Here is an 18236-nt window from a genome sequence, read left to right as displayed (position 1 = left end):
TTGATGAAGTAACTATCTACTGCTGATATTGGTATTGATAAAATAGATATCTACTGCTTAAAATGGTTTTGATGAAGTAGTTATCTACTGCTCAGTGTTGATATTGGTTTTAATGAAGTAAATATCTACTTCTGATATTGGTATTGATAAAATAGCTACCTGTTGCTTTGTTTATAAATGTTGATATTTTTTGATATTGAGAAAACAGAAAAAAGACATATATAGTTATGAGCAAAAAAAAAAAATTATATTTCTGAAGTTTTCTGATTAGAATTTAAAAAAAATGTTTAAAAAAAGTTACTGACGCGTAGGGAAGAAAAAACTCAGTGCCCCATGTTAGGCTCGAACTCACGACCTTCAGATTATGAGACTGACGCGCTGCCGACTGCGCCAACGAGGCCCATGAGTTTTAAGAGAGAAAGTGTGTTATTAATACAATATACTTTTTGTCTATTTCAAATTTCATTTTGAAATCGAATGCGGATTTTAGTGAATAAAGCGTCCCACAACAAGTATTCATCTACAGCTGGTATTGGTACTGATAAAGAAGCTCAGCTGATATTGATGAAGGAGAAGGTATCTACTGCTGATATTTGGTATCTTTTGCTGACATATTTGTTTTTGTACTGATAAAGTATAGATTATCACACCATTATCATCAGTAGAATAGATGATTAAAATCACTGTCATGGGTCCATACTGCAGTTACTGTCTGTTTTCCTATACACAATACACAGTGCTCTCACCATTGACACGTGACCTCTACAAATGATGTATGTTGGAAGAATGGACACTAGCCTAGTTAACATCACTGTGTGAAAAATAACCAGCCAATATTTAATTTATTCTCCAAACTTCTAGCAAATATGTTTCTCTAACATGACCTAAAATTACAGCTAGGTTAGATGTTCAGAAATGGTCGCACTTTTGTAAAATATGAGTGAGGGCAAAGCATAGCTAGCTCATAGCTAGCCAACTCCCCGTGTTAATTGAATGGAGATTTGACCGAAAATATTGAGCTATATTGGTAACGGACCGCTCCGTTCTGAAGGATGCCACAAAAAACGGTACAAGCTACATTTAAACTATTCTAAATAGGTTCTAGAAAATATAGTTTTGTAACATGTCCTAAATTTTGAGCTAATTTAGATGTTTGGAGAGGGTCGCACTTTTGTGTTTTAGGAAGGATATGTAAACGACAGATAACACCAAAAATATGAAGAAATTATTTCCAAACCGTGTTAAGTCAACAATCATTATGTTGCTCATTTTGAAGAATGCTGGTTAACAAAAAGCAGGTCATTGTCTCATTTCGTGAACAAAGGTACACATACCATTGTTTCCTTTCGTTTCCTTTATAATCGGTTACCCAACTGAAGCTATAATACCAGCTTTATTGCGATGTCGCACATGTAAAACAGACACTTGTGCACAACCAGAGAAGATCTGATTTAATCAGTTGAGCTGCTTCAATGAGTGTTATCTTGGTTTAATAGCTTTTAATGGGGTTTAAGTCCTGCAAAGGTCGAGATGAATTCTACTGTAGACATGACTGCATCATGTCAGATTCCTGCTTCATCAACACCCGTATCAGCATAAGATTACTATTTCATCAAAATCAGCAAAAGATGACTTCCTCATCAACATCAATATCGGCAGTAGATGACTATTTCATCAGTGCCAATATCAGAAGTAGATGAGTTCTTCATCAGTTCCAATATCAGCAGTTCGATGACTACTTCATTAACACCAATATCAGCAGTAGATAACATCTTCATGAACACCAATGTTTGCAGTAGATGACTAATATACTTCATCAACAGCATTATCAGCAGACAACATTTTCGTCAATATCAATAGTAGATATCTTCGTCATAAATACCAATGTTAGCAGCAGATGACTATTTCATCAATACTCATATCAACTGTTAGATGGGTTCTTCTTCCAACGTATCTGCTGCTGATATTGGTATTGATGAAGTAGCCATATACTGCTTATATTGGTATTGATGAAGTAGTTATGTACTGCTGATATTGGTATTGATGAAGTAGCCATCTACTGCTGATATTGGCATTGATGAAGTAGCCATCTGCTGCTGATATTGGTATGGATGAAGTAGCTATCTACTGCTTATATTGGTATTGATGAAGAAGTTATCTGCCGCTGATATTGGTATTGATGAAGTAACTAGCTACTGCTGATATTGGAATTGATTAACTAGCTATCTACTGTTGATATTTGTATTGATGAAGTAACTATCTGCTGCTGATATGTGAAGTTAGCTATATCTACTGCTGATATTGGTAATGATGAAGTAGCTATCTACAGCTGATATTGATATTGTTGAAGTAACTATCTATTGCTGATATTGGTATTGATGAACTAGCTATATACTGTTGATATTGGTATTGATGAAGTAACTATCTACTGTTGAAATTAGAATTGATGAAGTATAGCTATCTGCTGCGGATATTGGTATTGATGAAGTAGCTATCTGCTGCTGATATTGGTATTGATGAAGAAGTTATCTGCCGCTGATATTGGTATTGATGAAGTAACTAGCTACTGCTGATATTTGAATTGATTAACTAGCTATCAACTGTTGATATTTGTATTAATGAAGTAACTATCTGCTGCTGATATGTGAAGTTAGCTATATCTGCTGCTGATATTGGTAATGATGAAGTAGCCATCTGCTGATATTGGTATTGATGAAGTAACTATCTACTTTTGATATTGGTAATGATGAAGTAGCTATCTACTGCTGATATTGATATTGTTGAAGTAACTATCTGCTGCTGATATTGGTATTGATGAAGTAGCTATCTACTGCTGATATTGGAATTGATGAAGTAGCTACCCACTGCTGATATTGGTATTGGTGACGTAGCTATCTATTGCTGAAATTGGTATTGATGCAGTAAAGATCTACTGCTGATATTGAATTGATGAAGTAGCTATCTGCTGCTAATATTGGTGTTGATGAAGTATTAAACTATCTACTGCTGATATTGGTGTTGATGAAGTAACTTTCTACTGCTGATATTGGTATTGATGAAGTAGCTATCTACTGCTGATATTGGTATTGTTGAAGTAATTATCCACTGCTGATATTTGTATTGATGAAGAAGCTATCTACTGCTGATGTTGGAATTGATGAAGTAACTATCTACTGCTGATATTGGTATTTGTTTGTTTGTTTGTTCTGTATTGATGAAGTAGCTATTTGCTGTTGATATTGGTATTAATGAAGTAACTATCTACTGCTGATATTGACATCGATAAAGTAAATATCTACTGCTGATATTGATATTGATGAAGTAGCTATTTACTGCTGATATTGGTATTGATGAAGTAACTATCTACTGCTGATATTGGTATTGATGAAGTAACTATCTACTGCTGATATTGGTATTGATGAAGTAACTATCTACTGCTGATATTGGTATTGATGAAGTAGCCATCTACTGCTGATATTGGTATTGATGAAGTAACTATCTACTGCTGATATTGGTATTGATGAAGTAACTATCTACTGCTGATATTGGTATTGATGAAGTAACTATCTACTGCTGATATTGGTATTAATGAAGTAACTATCTACTGCTGATATTGGTATTGATGAAGTAACTATCTACTGCTGATATTGGTATTGATGAAGTAGCTATCTACTGATGATATTGGTATTGATGAAGTAACTATCTACTGCTGATATTGGTATTGATGAAGTAACTATCTGCTGCTGATATTGGTATTGATGAAGTAGCTATCTACTGATGATATTGGTATTGATGAAGTAACTATCTACTGCTGATATTGGTATTTGTTTTGTTTGTTTGTTTGTTCTGTACTTGATGAAGTAGCTGTTTGCTGCTGATATTGGTATTAATGAAGTAACTATCTACTGCTGATATTGACATCGATAAAGTAAATATCTACTGCTGATATTGATATTGATGAAGTAACTATCTACTGCTGATATTGGTATTGATGAAGTAACTATCTACTACTGATATTGGTATTGTTGAAGTAGCTATATACTGCTGATATTGGTATTGTTGAAGTAACTGTCTCTTGTTGATATTGGGTATTGATGAAGTAGCTACCAACTGCTGACAATGGTATTGATGAAGTAGCTATCTACTGCTGATATTGGAATTGATGAAGTAACTATATACTGCTTATATTGGAATTGATGAAGTAACTATCTACAGCTGATATTGGAATTGATGAAGTAACTATCTACTGCTGATATTGGCATTGATGAAGTAGCTATCTACTAGTGGCTGTTATTGGCATTGATGAAGTAACTATCCACTGCTGATATTTGTATTGATGAAGAAGCTATCTACTGCTGATGTTGGAATTGATGAAGTAACTCTCTACTGCTGATACTGGAATTGATGAAGTAACTATCTACTGCTAATATTGGTATTGATGAAGTAACCATTTACTGCTGATATTGGTATTTGTTTTGTTTGTTTGTTTGTTTGTTTGTTTTGTATCGATGAAGTAGCTATTTACTGCTGATGTTAGTATTAACGAAGTAACTCTCTACTGCTGATATTGACATCGATGAAGTAACTATCTACTGCTGATATTGATATTGATGAAGTAGCTATTTACTGCTGATATTGGAATTGATGAAGTAGCTCACTGCTGCTGATATTGTATTGATAAAGTAACGATCTACTGCTGATAATTGGTATTGATGAAGTGGGCAATCTACTGCTGATATTGGTATTGTTGAAGTAGCTATATACTGCTGATATTGGTATTGTTGAAGTAGCTACCTACTGCTGAAAATGGTATTGTCGAAGTAACTACCTACTGCTGATATTGGTATTGATGAAGTAGTTATCTACTGCTGATATTGGTATTGATGATGTAGCTATCTACTGCTGATATTGGAATTGATGAAGTAGCTCACTGCTGCTGATATTGTATTGATAAATTTACGATCTACTGCTGATAATTGGTATTGATGAAGTAGCAATCTACTGCTGATATTGGTATTGTTGAAGTAGCTATATACTGCTGATATTGGTATTGTTGAAGTAACTGTCTACTGTTGATATTGGGTATTGATGAAGTAGCTACCTACTGCTGAAAATGGTATTGTCGAAGTAACTATCTACTGCTGATATTGGTATTGATGAAGTAGTTATCTACTGCTGATATTGGTATTGATGATGTAGCTATCTACTGCTGATATTGGAATTGATGAAGTAACTATCTACTGCTTATATTGGTATTGTTGAAGTAACTATCTACTGCTGATATTGGAATTGATGGTATCTATGGTTATCTTTGTGGAATTCTATAATATTCCTCAATGGGAGGTTTTTTTTATAATATGAAGGCGACGGTATCTACTGCTGATATTTGTTATCTTTTGCTGACATATATTTTGTTTTTGTACTGATAAAGTATAGATTATCACACCATTATCATCAGTAGGATATCGCAATGGACCCGGTGATTAAAATCATTGTCATAGGTCCAGATTCCTGCTTCATCAACACCAGTATCAGCGTAAGATTACTATTTCATCAACATCAATATCGGCAGTAGATGACTATTTCATCAGTACCAATATCAGAAGTAGATGAGTTCTTCATCAGTTCCAATGTCAGCAATTAGATCTACTTCATTAACACCAATATCAGCAGTAGATAAAATCCTCATGAACACCAATGTTTGCAGTAGATGACTACTTCATCAACAGCATTATCAGCAGACAACAATTTCATCAATATCAAAAGTAGATGTCTTCGTCATAAATACCAATGTTAGCAGCTGATGACTATTTCATCAATACTCATATCCAGTAGCGTAGCCAGCGCACATTGTAACAATAAAGCCCTTGTCAGCCGGATAATGGGCGAAAATAGTGTAAAATACCATTTATTTTCGAGCTACGCGCGCACATCATCCCAATAAGGCCTTTTTCGGGAAGCTCGAAGACATACAGTCTCTATGTATTGTATGATGCAACTGCAATTTTTTTCGTCTGTGCTCCCGAAATTTTATTTGCCCCCCCCCCCACCAAGAAAGCTGGCTACGCCCCTGTTCATCCAACGTATCTGCTGCTGATATTGGTACTGATGAAGTAGCCATCTGCTGGCTGCTGATATTGGTATGGATGAAGTAGCTATCTACTGCTAATATTGGTATTGATGAAGTAGCTATCTACAGCTGATATTGATATTGTTGAAGTAACTATCTATTGCTGATATTTGTATTAATGAACTAGCTATATACTGTTGATATTGGTATTGATGAAGTAACTATCTACTGTTGAAATTAGAATTGATGAAGTATAGCTATCTGCTGCGGATATTGGTATTGATGAAGTAGCTATCTGCTGCTGATATTGGTATTGAGGAAGTAGCTATCTACTGCTGATATTGGCATTGATGAAGTAACTATCCACTGCTGATATTTGTATTGATGAAGAAGCTATCTACTGCTGATGTTGGAATTGATGAAGTAACTATCTACTGCTGATATTGGAATTGATGAAGTAACTATCTACTGCTGATATTGGTACTGATGAAGTAACTATCTACTGCTGATTTTTGGTATTTGTTTTGTTTGTTTGTTTGTTTGTTTGTTTGTCTTGTATTGATGAAGTACCCAGCAAACACAAAACGTTTTCGATATAATTCGCAAAAGGTTATAAAAGGCTGTCAGAAAACGTTTAAATGTCGGGTTATATAAAGGGTACATTAATGGTATAAAACGTTTTCATGACATTAAATATCATTTGTTGGTAATGTACTGCACAGCAAAAACAAATGTTTGATAAAAAACATTTAAATGGCGGGTTATATAAAGGGTATAAAAACGTTTTAATAACATTCCAAAAACATTTTTGAAAACTTGGTACAAATCATTCTAAACAGAATGTTATTTTGGGGTTGAAAAAATATTTTGCAAAAAATGTTTGCCCAAAATATTTACAATAACGTTTTTAAAATGTTTTCACGACCTTTATATAACCCGACATTTAAATGTTATTAAAACGTTTTTGTAAAAACATTTTAAGAACATTTCTGTGTTTGTTGGGTGCAAATATTTTAACATAATGTTATTTAAGTGTTGACAAAATATTTGGCCAAAAATGTTTGCAAAAATAATTTACAATGACTTTTCGAAAACATTTTAAAAATATTGTTGTAGTGTGTTTTCATACAAAGCGTTTTAAAACGATTTCATGACCTTTATATAACCCGACATTTTAATGTTATTAAATTGTTTTTACCTAAACCAAAACCCAAAATATAACTTATTTAAAACGTTTTAAAAACGTTTTTGTGTTTGCTGAATAGTTATTTCCTGCTGATATTGGTATTAACGAAGTAGCTATCTACTGCTGATATTGGAGTAGATGAAGTAACTATCTACTGCTGATATTGGTATTGACGAAGTAACTATCTACTGCTGATATAGGCATCGATGAAGTAACTATCTACTGCTGATATTGATATTGATGAAGTAGCTATTTACTGCTGATATTGGTATTGATGAAGTAGCAATCTACTGCTGCTATTGGTATTATTGTAGCACCTATCTACTGCTGACAATGGTATTGTTGAAGTAACTATCTACTGCTGATATTGGTATTGATGGAGTAGCTATCTATTGCTGATGTTGGAATTGATGAAGTAACAATCTACTGCTGATATTGGTATTGATGAAGTAGCCATTTACTGCTGATATTGGAATTGATGAAGCAACTATCTACTGCTGACATTGGAATTGAAGAAGTAACTATCTACTGCTGATATTGGAATTGATGAAGTAACTATCTACTGCTGATATTGGAATTGATGAAATAACTATCTACTGCTGATATTGGAATGGATGAAGTAACTATCTACTGCTGATAATGGTATTGATGAAGTGGCTATATACTGCTGATAATGATATAATATTGGATGGCTGAGCATGATACCATAACATATCGGATGAGTCATAAAAATATCGGACGAGCCAACGGCGAGTTCGATATTTGTATGACGAATCCGATATGTTATGGTATCATGCGAAATAAGCCATCCAATATTATCATATTAGGTTTTCTTAACTCCTAATAACCCTGAAAACATAATAATGGTATTGATGAAGTGGCTATATACTGCTGATATTGGAATTGATGAAGTAACTATCTACTGCTTATATTGGATTTGATAAAGTAACTATCTACAGCTGATATTGGAATTGATGAAGCGACCATCTACTGCCGAGCCTGATATTGGCATTGATGAATTAGCTATCTACTGCTGATATTGGCATTGATGAAGCAACTATCTACAGCTGATATTGGAATTGATGAAGCGACCATCTACTGCCGAGCCTGATATTGGCATTGATGAATTAGCTATCTACTGCTGATATTGGCATTGATGAATCAACTATCTACAGCTGATATTGGAATTGATGAAGCGACCATCTACTGCCGAGCCTGATATTGGTATTGATGAATTAGTTATCTACTGCTGATATTGGTATTGTTGAAGTAACTATCTACTGCTGATATTGGAATTGATGGTATCTAAGGTTATCTTTGTTATGGACTTCTATAATATTCCTCAATGGGAGGTTTTATTTAAAATATGAAGGAGAAGGTATCTACTGCTGATATTGGTATTGTTGAAGTAACTATCTACTGCTGATATTGGTATTGTTGAAGTAACTATCTACTGCTGATATTGGTATTGATGAAGTAGCTATCTACTGCTGATATTGGAATTGATGAAGTAACTATCTACTGCTTATATTGGTATTGATGAAGCAACTAGCTACTGCTGATATTGGTATTGTTGAAGTAACTATCTACTGCTGATATTGGTATTTATGGTATCTATGGTTATCTTTGTTATGGAATTCTATAATATTCCTCAATGGGATGCTTTTTAAATGGAATAGTCCGATGTTTAAGAACATGACAGTAAGGCTGAGTTCAGTGTGGATGGAGTAGATATCTACTGCTGATATCAGCGTCGATGAAGAACCCATCTACTGCTGATATCAGTATTGATGAAGAAACTATGTACTGCTGATATCAGTGTTGATGAAGAAATTATGTACTGCTGATAACAGTGTTGGTGAAGAAACTATGTACTGCTGATAACAGTGTTGGTGAAATAGTCATCTACTACAGATATCAGTGTTGATTAATGGATCATCTGCTGCTGATATCAGCGTTTTTTTCCTGCTGATACTAGTGTTGATTAAGTACCTAACCATAACTGATATCAGTGTTGATGAAGTAGCTATCTACTGCTGATACGGGTGTTAATGAAGTAAATATCTACTGCTGATATCAGTGTTGATGAAACAGCCAGCTGCGGCTGATATCAGTGTTGATGAAGTAACTATCTACTGCTGATATCAGTGTTGATCTACAGATGATATCAGTATTAACAAAGTAGCCATCTACTGCTGATATCGGAGTTGATATCAGTGTTGATGAAGTAACATGACTATCTACTGCTGATATCAGTGTTGATGAAGTAGCCATCTACTGCTGATATCAGTGTTGATGATGTAGCCATCTACTGCTGATATCAGTGTTGATGAAGTAACATGACTATCTACTGCTGATATCAGTGTCGATGAAGTAGCCATCTACTGCTGATATCAGTGTTGATGAAGTAGCCATCTACTGCTGATATCAGTGTAGATGAATTAGCCATCTACTGCTGACATCAGTGTTGATGAAGTTACATTACTATCAAAGGCTGATATCAGTGTTGATGAAGTAACATGACTATCTACTGCTGATATCAGTGTTGATGAAGTAGCCATCTACTGGTGATATCAGTGTTGATGAAGTAGCCATCTACTGCTGACATCAGTGTTGATGAAGTTACATTACTATCAAATGCTGATATCAGTGTTGATGAAGTAGCTACCGTATCTACTGCTGATATCAGTGTTGATGAAGTAACGATCTACTGCTGATTTTTGACGAAGTAGCTATTTACTGCTGATACCAGTGTTAAATAATTGATCATCTGCTGCTGACATCAGTGTTTTTACTGCTCCTTTCAGTATTGATGAAGTGGCTATCTACAGCTGATATCAGTGTTGATGAAGTAGCTATCTGATGCTGATATTAGTGTTGATGAAGTAGCTCTCCATTGCTGATATCAGTATTGATGAATTAGCCACCCGCTACTGCTATCAGTGTTGATGAAGTAACTATCTAACTGCTGACATCAGTATTGGCAAAGTAGCTATCTACTGCTGATATCAGTGTTGATGAAGTAGCTATCTACTGCTGATATCTACTGCTGATATCGGTGTTGATGAAGTAACATGACTATCTACTTCTGATATCAGTGTTGATGAAGTAGCTATCTACTGCTGATATCAGTATTGATGAAGTAACTATCTACTGCTGATATCAGTGTTGATGAAGTAGTTATCTACTGCTGATATCAGTGTTGATGAAGTAGCTATCTACTTCTGATATCAGTGTTGATGAAGTAGCTATCTACTGCTGATATCGGTATTGATGAAGTAACTATCTACTGCTGATATCAGTGTTGATGAAGTAGCTATCTACTGCTGATATCAGTGTTGATGAAGTAGCTATCTACTGTTGATATCAGTGTTGTTGAAGTAGCCATCTACTGTTGATATCGGTGTTGATGAAGTAAGCATCTACTGCTGATATCGGTGTTGATGAAGTAGATATCTACTGCTGATATCAGTGTTGATGAAGTAGCTATCTACTACTGATATAAGTGTTGTTGAAGTAGCCATCTACTGTTGATATCGGTGTTGATGAAGTGTTGTTGAAGTAGCCATCTGCTGTTGATATCGGTGTTGATGACTAAGCATCTACTGCTGATATCGGTGTTGATGAAGTAGCCATCTGCTGCTGATATTGGTATGGATGAAGTAGCTATCTACTGCTTATATTGGTATTGATGAAGAAGTTATCTACTGTTGATATCGGTGTGGATGAAGTAAATATTTACTGCTGATATCAGTGTTACTGAAACAGCCAGCTGGATCAGTATTGATGAAGTAGCTATCTACTGCTGATATCAGTATTGATGAAGTAACTATCTACTGCTGATATCAGTATTGATGAAGTAACTATCTACTGCTGATATCAGTGTTGATGAAGTAACGATCTACTGCCGATATTAGTGTTGATGAAGTAACTATCTAACTGCTGACATCAGTATTGGCAAAGTAGCTATCTACTGCTGATATCAGTGTTGATGAAGTAGCTATCTACTGCTGATATCTACTGCTGATATCAGTGTTGATGAAGTAACATGACTATCTACTTCTGATATCAGTGTTCAGTGTTGATGAAGTAGCTATCTACTGCTGATATCAGTATTGATGAAGTAACTATCTACTGCTGATATCAGTGTTGATGAAGTAGCCATCTACTGCTGATATCAGTATTGATGAAGTAACTATCTACTGCTGATATCAGTATTGATGAAGTAACTATCTACTGCTGATATCAGTGTTGATGAAGTAGCCATCTACTGCTGATATCAGTATTGATGAAGTAACTATCTACTGCTGATATCAGTATTGATGAAGTAACTATCTACTGCTGATATCAGTATTGATGAAGTAACTATCTACTGCTGATATCAGTGTTGATGAAGTAGCTATCTACTACTGATATCAGTGTTGATTAATCGATCATCTGCGTTTTTTAACAGCTGATATCAGTATTGATGAATTAGCTATCTTCTACTGATATCAGAATTATATTGGAATTGATGAAGTAGCCACCCACTGCTGATATTGGTATTGATGACGTAGCTTTCTATTGCTGAAATTGGTATTGATGAAGTAAAGATCTACCTACTGCTGATATTGGTATTGATGAAGTAACGTTCCACTGCTGATATTGGTGTTGATGAAGTAGCTATCTACTGCTGATATTGGTATTGTTGAAGTAACTATCCACTGCTGATATTGGTATTGATGAAGTAACTATCTACTGCTGATATCAGTGTTGATGAAGTAGCTATCTACTGCTGATATCAGTGTTGATGAAGTAGCTATCTACTGTTGATATCAGTGTTGTTGAAGTAGCCATCTACTGTTGATATCGGTGTTGATGAAGTAAGCATCTACTGCTGATATCGGTGTTGATGAAGTAGATATCTACTGCTGATATCAGTGTTGATGAAGTAGCTATCTACTACTGATATAAGTGTTGTTGAAGTAGCCATCTACTGTTGATATCGGTGTTGATGAAGTGTTGTTGAAGTAGCCATCTGCTGTTGATATCGGTGTTGATGACTAAGCATCTACTGCTGATATCGGTGTTGATGAAGTAGCCATCTGCTGCTGATATTGGTATGGATGAAGTAGCTATCTACTGCTTATATTGGTATTGATGAAGAAGTTATCTACTGTTGATATCGGTGTGGATGAAGTAAATATTTACTGCTGATATCAGTGTTACTGAAACAGCCAGCTGGATCAGTATTGATGAAGTAGCTATCTACTGCTGATATCAGTATTGATGAAGTAACTATCTACTGCTGATATCAGTATTGATGAAGTAACTATCTACTGCTGATATCAGTGTTGATGAAGTAACGATCTACTGCCGATATTAGTGTTGATGAAGTAACTATCTAACTGCTGACATCAGTATTGGCAAAGTAGCTATCTACTGCTGATATCAGTGTTGATGAAGTAGCTATCTACTGCTGATATCTACTGCTGATATCAGTGTTGATGAAGTAACATGACTATCTACTTCTGATATCAGTGTTCAGTGTTGATGAAGTAGCTATCTACTGCTGATATCAGTATTGATGAAGTAACTATCTACTGCTGATATCAGTGTTGATGAAGTAGCCATCTACTGCTGATATCAGTATTGCTGAAGTAACTATCTACTGCTGATATCAGTATTGATGAAGTAACTATCTACTGCTGATATCAGTGTTGATGAAGTAGCCATCTACTGCTGATATCAGTATTGATGAAGTAGCCATCTACTGCTGATATTGGTATTGATGAAGTAGCCATCTACTGCTGATATCGGTGTTGATGAAGTAGCTATCTACTGCTGATATCAGTGTTGATGAAGTAGCTATCTACTACTGATATCAGTGTTGATTAATCGATCATCTGCGTTTTTTAACAGCTGATATCAGTATTGATGAATTAGCTATCTTCTACTGATATCAGAATTATATTGGAATTGATGAAGTAGCCACCCACTGCTGATATTGGTATTGATGACGTAGCTTTCTATTGCTGAAATTGGTATTGATGAAGTAAAGATCTACCTACTGCTGATATTGGTATTGATGAAGTAACGTTCCACTGCTGATATTGGTGTTGATGAAGTAGCTATCTACTGCTGATATTGGTATTGTTGAAGTAACTATCCACTGCTGATATTGGTATTGATGAAGTAACTATCTACTGCTGATATCAGTATTGATGAAGAAACTATCTACTGCTGATATCAGTGTTGATGAAGTAGCTATCTACTACTGATATCAGTGTTGATTAATCGATCATCTACGTTTTTTTTACTGCTGATATCAGTATTGATGAATTAGCTATCTTCTGCTGATATCAGTGTTGATGACGTAGCTCCACCGTTGATATCAGCGTTGATGAAGCAGTCATCTACTCCTGATATCAGTGTTGAGCAATTGATAGATGCTAACATCGGTGTGTTTTTACTGCTGATATCAGTGTTGATGAAGTAGCTATCAGATGAAGTAACTTCATGTACTGTTGATATTGGTGTTGATGACGTAGGCCTACCTATCTACTACTCATATCAGTGATGAATCGCTATCTACGGTACTGCTGATATCAGTGTTGATGAAGTACCCATCTACTGCTGATATTAGTAATGATGAAGTAGTTATCTACTGCTGATAAAAGTGTTGCTGCTGCTATCAGTGTTGATGAAGTAGCTATCTACTGCTGATATTAGTTTTGATCAGTGTTGACGAAGTAGCTTTATATGCTGCTGATATCAGTTTTGATGATGTAATAGCTATATCTACTCCATCAGCACTGATATCAGCAGTAGATATAGCTACTTCACCAATTCTTTTATCGTCAGTAGATAAGTACTTCATCATTACTGATATCCGCAGTAGATGGCTACTTCATCAACAGTATATACCAGCATTTCTAGGTAGGCCTATAGCTATACTTTATTAACACCGATATCAGCATTAGATCAAGTTACTTTATCAACACTGTTTTTTGCTGCTGATATTAGAGTTTATAAAATATATCTAAGGTATATTATTGCTGATATGATCAGTGTTGATGACGTATGCCTATACTACTTATTTCATCGGTCAAATTACTATGCTACTCAGGCGCGTATACAGAACTTCATCAACCGGGGAGGGGTGAATATTTTGGTGAGCTATGAAAGGATCATAAACGTGTAAATATAACATAGGCCGATGGAACAAATATGTATAGACCACATTATTGATGAAGTCCTTCAATGATGGTCAATATGGCTCAGTTCAAATGAATTACCTTCAAACGGGTACAATTGGGCAAAATCGCTAACGAATTTGCTTCCGAAATTCGGAGTGGGGTAGATTTCTTTTTGTTGACAGGGGGGGTTGGAAAAAAATCTTGAAGTATAGTGAATGTAGCACCTTTACAAAAAAATGAATAAGTTGGAAAATATATGGAATCTAAAAATACACTATAAATAATAAAGGATTATAATTCAGAAGCAATGATGCTTGTCTAAAAAAGTTGTTTTGAATTGATGCAAAGACAGAGTTTCAAGGTTGACACGATATGAAGGTGGTAAATTAAATTATTCCATAAGTTTGCAGCTCTTTTGCAGCTATTTAGGCATGAATGATCAATGTGCATGTTTAAAGGTATGAAGTTTTCTAAATACCCAAAGTAACCTTAAGTTTGAAAAATCTTTAATAAAAATAGTCCCACTAATCCCAGAAATTGAGACTGGACAGTTAGGACGCGGGACTACCAATTATCCCCAGACACTGAAATGACGAAAACACTTACACCAAAATTTGGGCCTCTGGTCAGCCATTCAGAAAGAACGCATAATTTATTCAAGCAATGTTTTAGAAAATTCCTGGAATCAGCCAAATAATAATGATTTCTGGACAACTTTTTCGAACGGAGTAAATACCCGACCGAGCCTCCCAACAATTACTGGGAAGCTTGTTGCGCCTATAACCCAAGAGTTCCCCTTAACACACTGGGAACTATTTTGCTAGGCACTCATCTAGCGATCAACTCCTTATCGAGGAGGAAAAGCTCCATATACCAATGGACAAATATTTCGCTAGGCAATCCTCTACACGATCATCTCCTCGGAGGAGGAAATAAAAAGCTCCATAATACCAATGGAGAGAATATAAAATGCCGCGGACTTACATGAATTCGCTAGGCAGTCATCTAGCGCGTCAAAAGAAATTAAATGGCTGATACCTTTCTCATTTTCCTATTATATTCATATTCAGATTACATAGTGGACATCGGTAAATATACCCATGCCAAATACCCAGTAGATAGATACCTCCGGATATTGGAACTACTAAATCGAATTTATTAATGTAGTACATGTATAATTCTGTACATTAAATCGATCATTTTAGAAAAATGATCCAAAAACTGCCACAAGGACTACTTGTTAACATCCGTACCCTGTACCATGGAATAAGCTATTTCTGATCCCCTCATTCCCTTTGGTAGTAAATACCGCAAGATCCACACTTATGATTATTTGAAGAGCCTCTGAATTTTACGATTGAGGCCTCTTCACCACAGTGGACCATTAACCCGATTTGAACATGTTGAAGGAGTTAATTGCAAAACCCGTTATTTTTCGCTGCCAACGCCAAGCAAACACAGTGCCATGCTCTGCACATTTATGATTTTTTTTTTTTTCGAATACATAACTAGGATACCATGTCTAACACAAAAGGCAGCCTTTAACAGAAATTAACGCGATAACCAGCCGGCTGCGCAACCTCATAAAAACTTGAACCCAATATTTCATTTTTTATTTATACTTTGATGAACAAGAAAATCTGAGGGCATAGTACTTGGCCCCTGTCTAGCTATCCCATGCCAACCTGGTGTTAATTCCTCCCGTCCTGCTATAATTAAAATTACTCGACCTAAGACTGAAGTGTATTACCACCTAAGACTGAAAGTGGTACCAATTGTATCGATTTTGTTAATGCTTCTGAAGACACATTAGAGTGAACCCATTATACAAAATAGAATTTAAAAAAAAATACAACTGCGCAACAGAATAGAATGTGTTGCTGAGTGCTGAGATAGAAACTGAACCTAAAGTGATATACTCACGCACACTCTCACACCCGTATACAATAGTCGTAATACTATGTAACTCAACAAACCTCAATGTAATTAGAATATTATTCAAATTCGGAGAACTCTCAATCGAATATATTTACATTTCTCCTTCGTATTTCATCTCATTCCTAATTACCTTTTAATTTGAAGACCGACACTTTATATGTACTTGTCTCACTACTGCGAGACTCAAATTTTATGACCCACTATCAAACTCTCGAAATCAATTTTAAACAGATATCAAATATTACATATGGGGAGTGGTGGGTGGGATAAAAAATTTCTGCGTCCGTTCTTGCTGAAAAACTGACAGAGAATGGCATTAGCAAACAAAATGGCCACCGACCAAACAAGGCACCCAATTGTGACCTCACGAGGGCGATCCCATTTCAGCTGCAGGGATAATTTTGTGTTTCATTTGATATGTACAAATTAAACTGCATTATCCCCAGACACTGAAATGACGAAAACACTTACACCAAAATTTGGGCCTCTGGTCAGCCATTCAGAAAGAACGCATAATTTATTCAAGCAATGTTTTTAGAAAATTCCTGAATCAGCCAAATAATAATGATTTCTGGACAACTTTTTCGAACGGAGTAAATACTCGACCGAGCCTCCCAACAATTACTGGGAAGCTTGTTGCGCCTATAACCCAAGAGTGCCCCTTAACACACTGGGAACTATTTTGCTAGGCACTCATCTAGCGATCAACTCCTTATCGAGGAGGAAAAGCTCCATATACCAATGGACAAATATTTCGCTAGGCAATCCTCTACACGATCATCTCCTCGGAGGAGGAAATAAAAAGCTCCATAATACCAATGGAGAGAATATAAAATGCCGCGGACTTACATGAATTCGCTAGGCAGTCATCTAGCGCGTCAAAAGAAATTAAATGGCTGATACCTTTCTCATTTTCCTATTATATTCATATTCAGATTACATAGTGGACATCGGTAAATATACCCATGCCAAATACCCAGTAGATAGATACCTCCGGATATTGGAACTACTAAATCGAATTTATTAATGTAGTACATGTATAATTCTGTACATTAAATCGATCATTTTAGAAAAATGATCCAAAAACTGCAACCCAAGTTCCTTGTCATCACATGCAAGGAAATTGCCACACCGCCCCCCCCGCCCCCCCTCGAGATTTTTATGCTTTACCAATAAGGCGAGCTCTTGGCTGTCTTTCCCTTCCTTGTTTATGATCTCCCTTATAGTGTTCTTAAAATAGTTTGTCCCAACTTATAAACCTGCCATTGTTGGTGGTGACGAATGTTGGTGCTAAAAGGTTTAGGATTTAACTTGACTGATTGGATCAACAGTCCTACCTAGTGAGCATTCTTATGCAGTACTAGTGGAAAAGAATGCCTGCCAATGCTTTGTTTTGGCCATCTGGTACAGCCACGTACGAGAAAACCCCGAAAAGAAAACAACAAAACCCACTGACTATTATAACTTCGCAAGGATTGTTTTGAATTATTTGAATTTCCTTCCTTCTGAACATGTGCGATGAGATAATTATGCTACTGTCGAGTGAGTGTCTACTTCTCATCTTTTGACCACTGTCAATTATCATGAATGAGTGTTATAGTAGCTTAATAGGCCTACTATTACTTATTAACGAGTTACCATTGTAAAAATTGTGAATTTCCTTCTGCTTCAGGAGTAACAACTAGGTGATAACCTATTTAAAACACTGACATACCGAAAAACATTACTATAATCTATGAATTTCCGTCTGTTTCGGACTACACATAGCCTATTTGTACATACCAACTAGGACAAATGTTTTAGCGACCAATTTACCGATAAATGAAACTATAAGGTCAATTTGCCATACATGGTGAACGAATCT

General features: G+C 35.6%; 1 non-coding gene across 1 annotated transcript; it reads right to left on the bottom strand.

Annotated features, from left to right (window-relative positions):
- Nucleotides 1-327: 327 nt before the first annotated feature.
- Trnam-cau (transfer RNA methionine (anticodon CAU)) lies at nt 328-400 on the bottom strand. Its single transcript has one exon. It is a non-coding gene; the product is annotated as a tRNA-Met (tRNA).
- Nucleotides 401-18236: the final 17836 nt, after the last annotated feature.

This window comes from Amphiura filiformis, chromosome 12 (assembly GCF_039555335.1).
Source record: "Amphiura filiformis chromosome 12, Afil_fr2py, whole genome shotgun sequence".
NCBI classification, from domain to species: domain Eukaryota; kingdom Metazoa; phylum Echinodermata; class Ophiuroidea; order Amphilepidida; family Amphiuridae; genus Amphiura; species Amphiura filiformis.
This window is presented reverse-complemented; position numbering and strand designations above follow the sequence as displayed.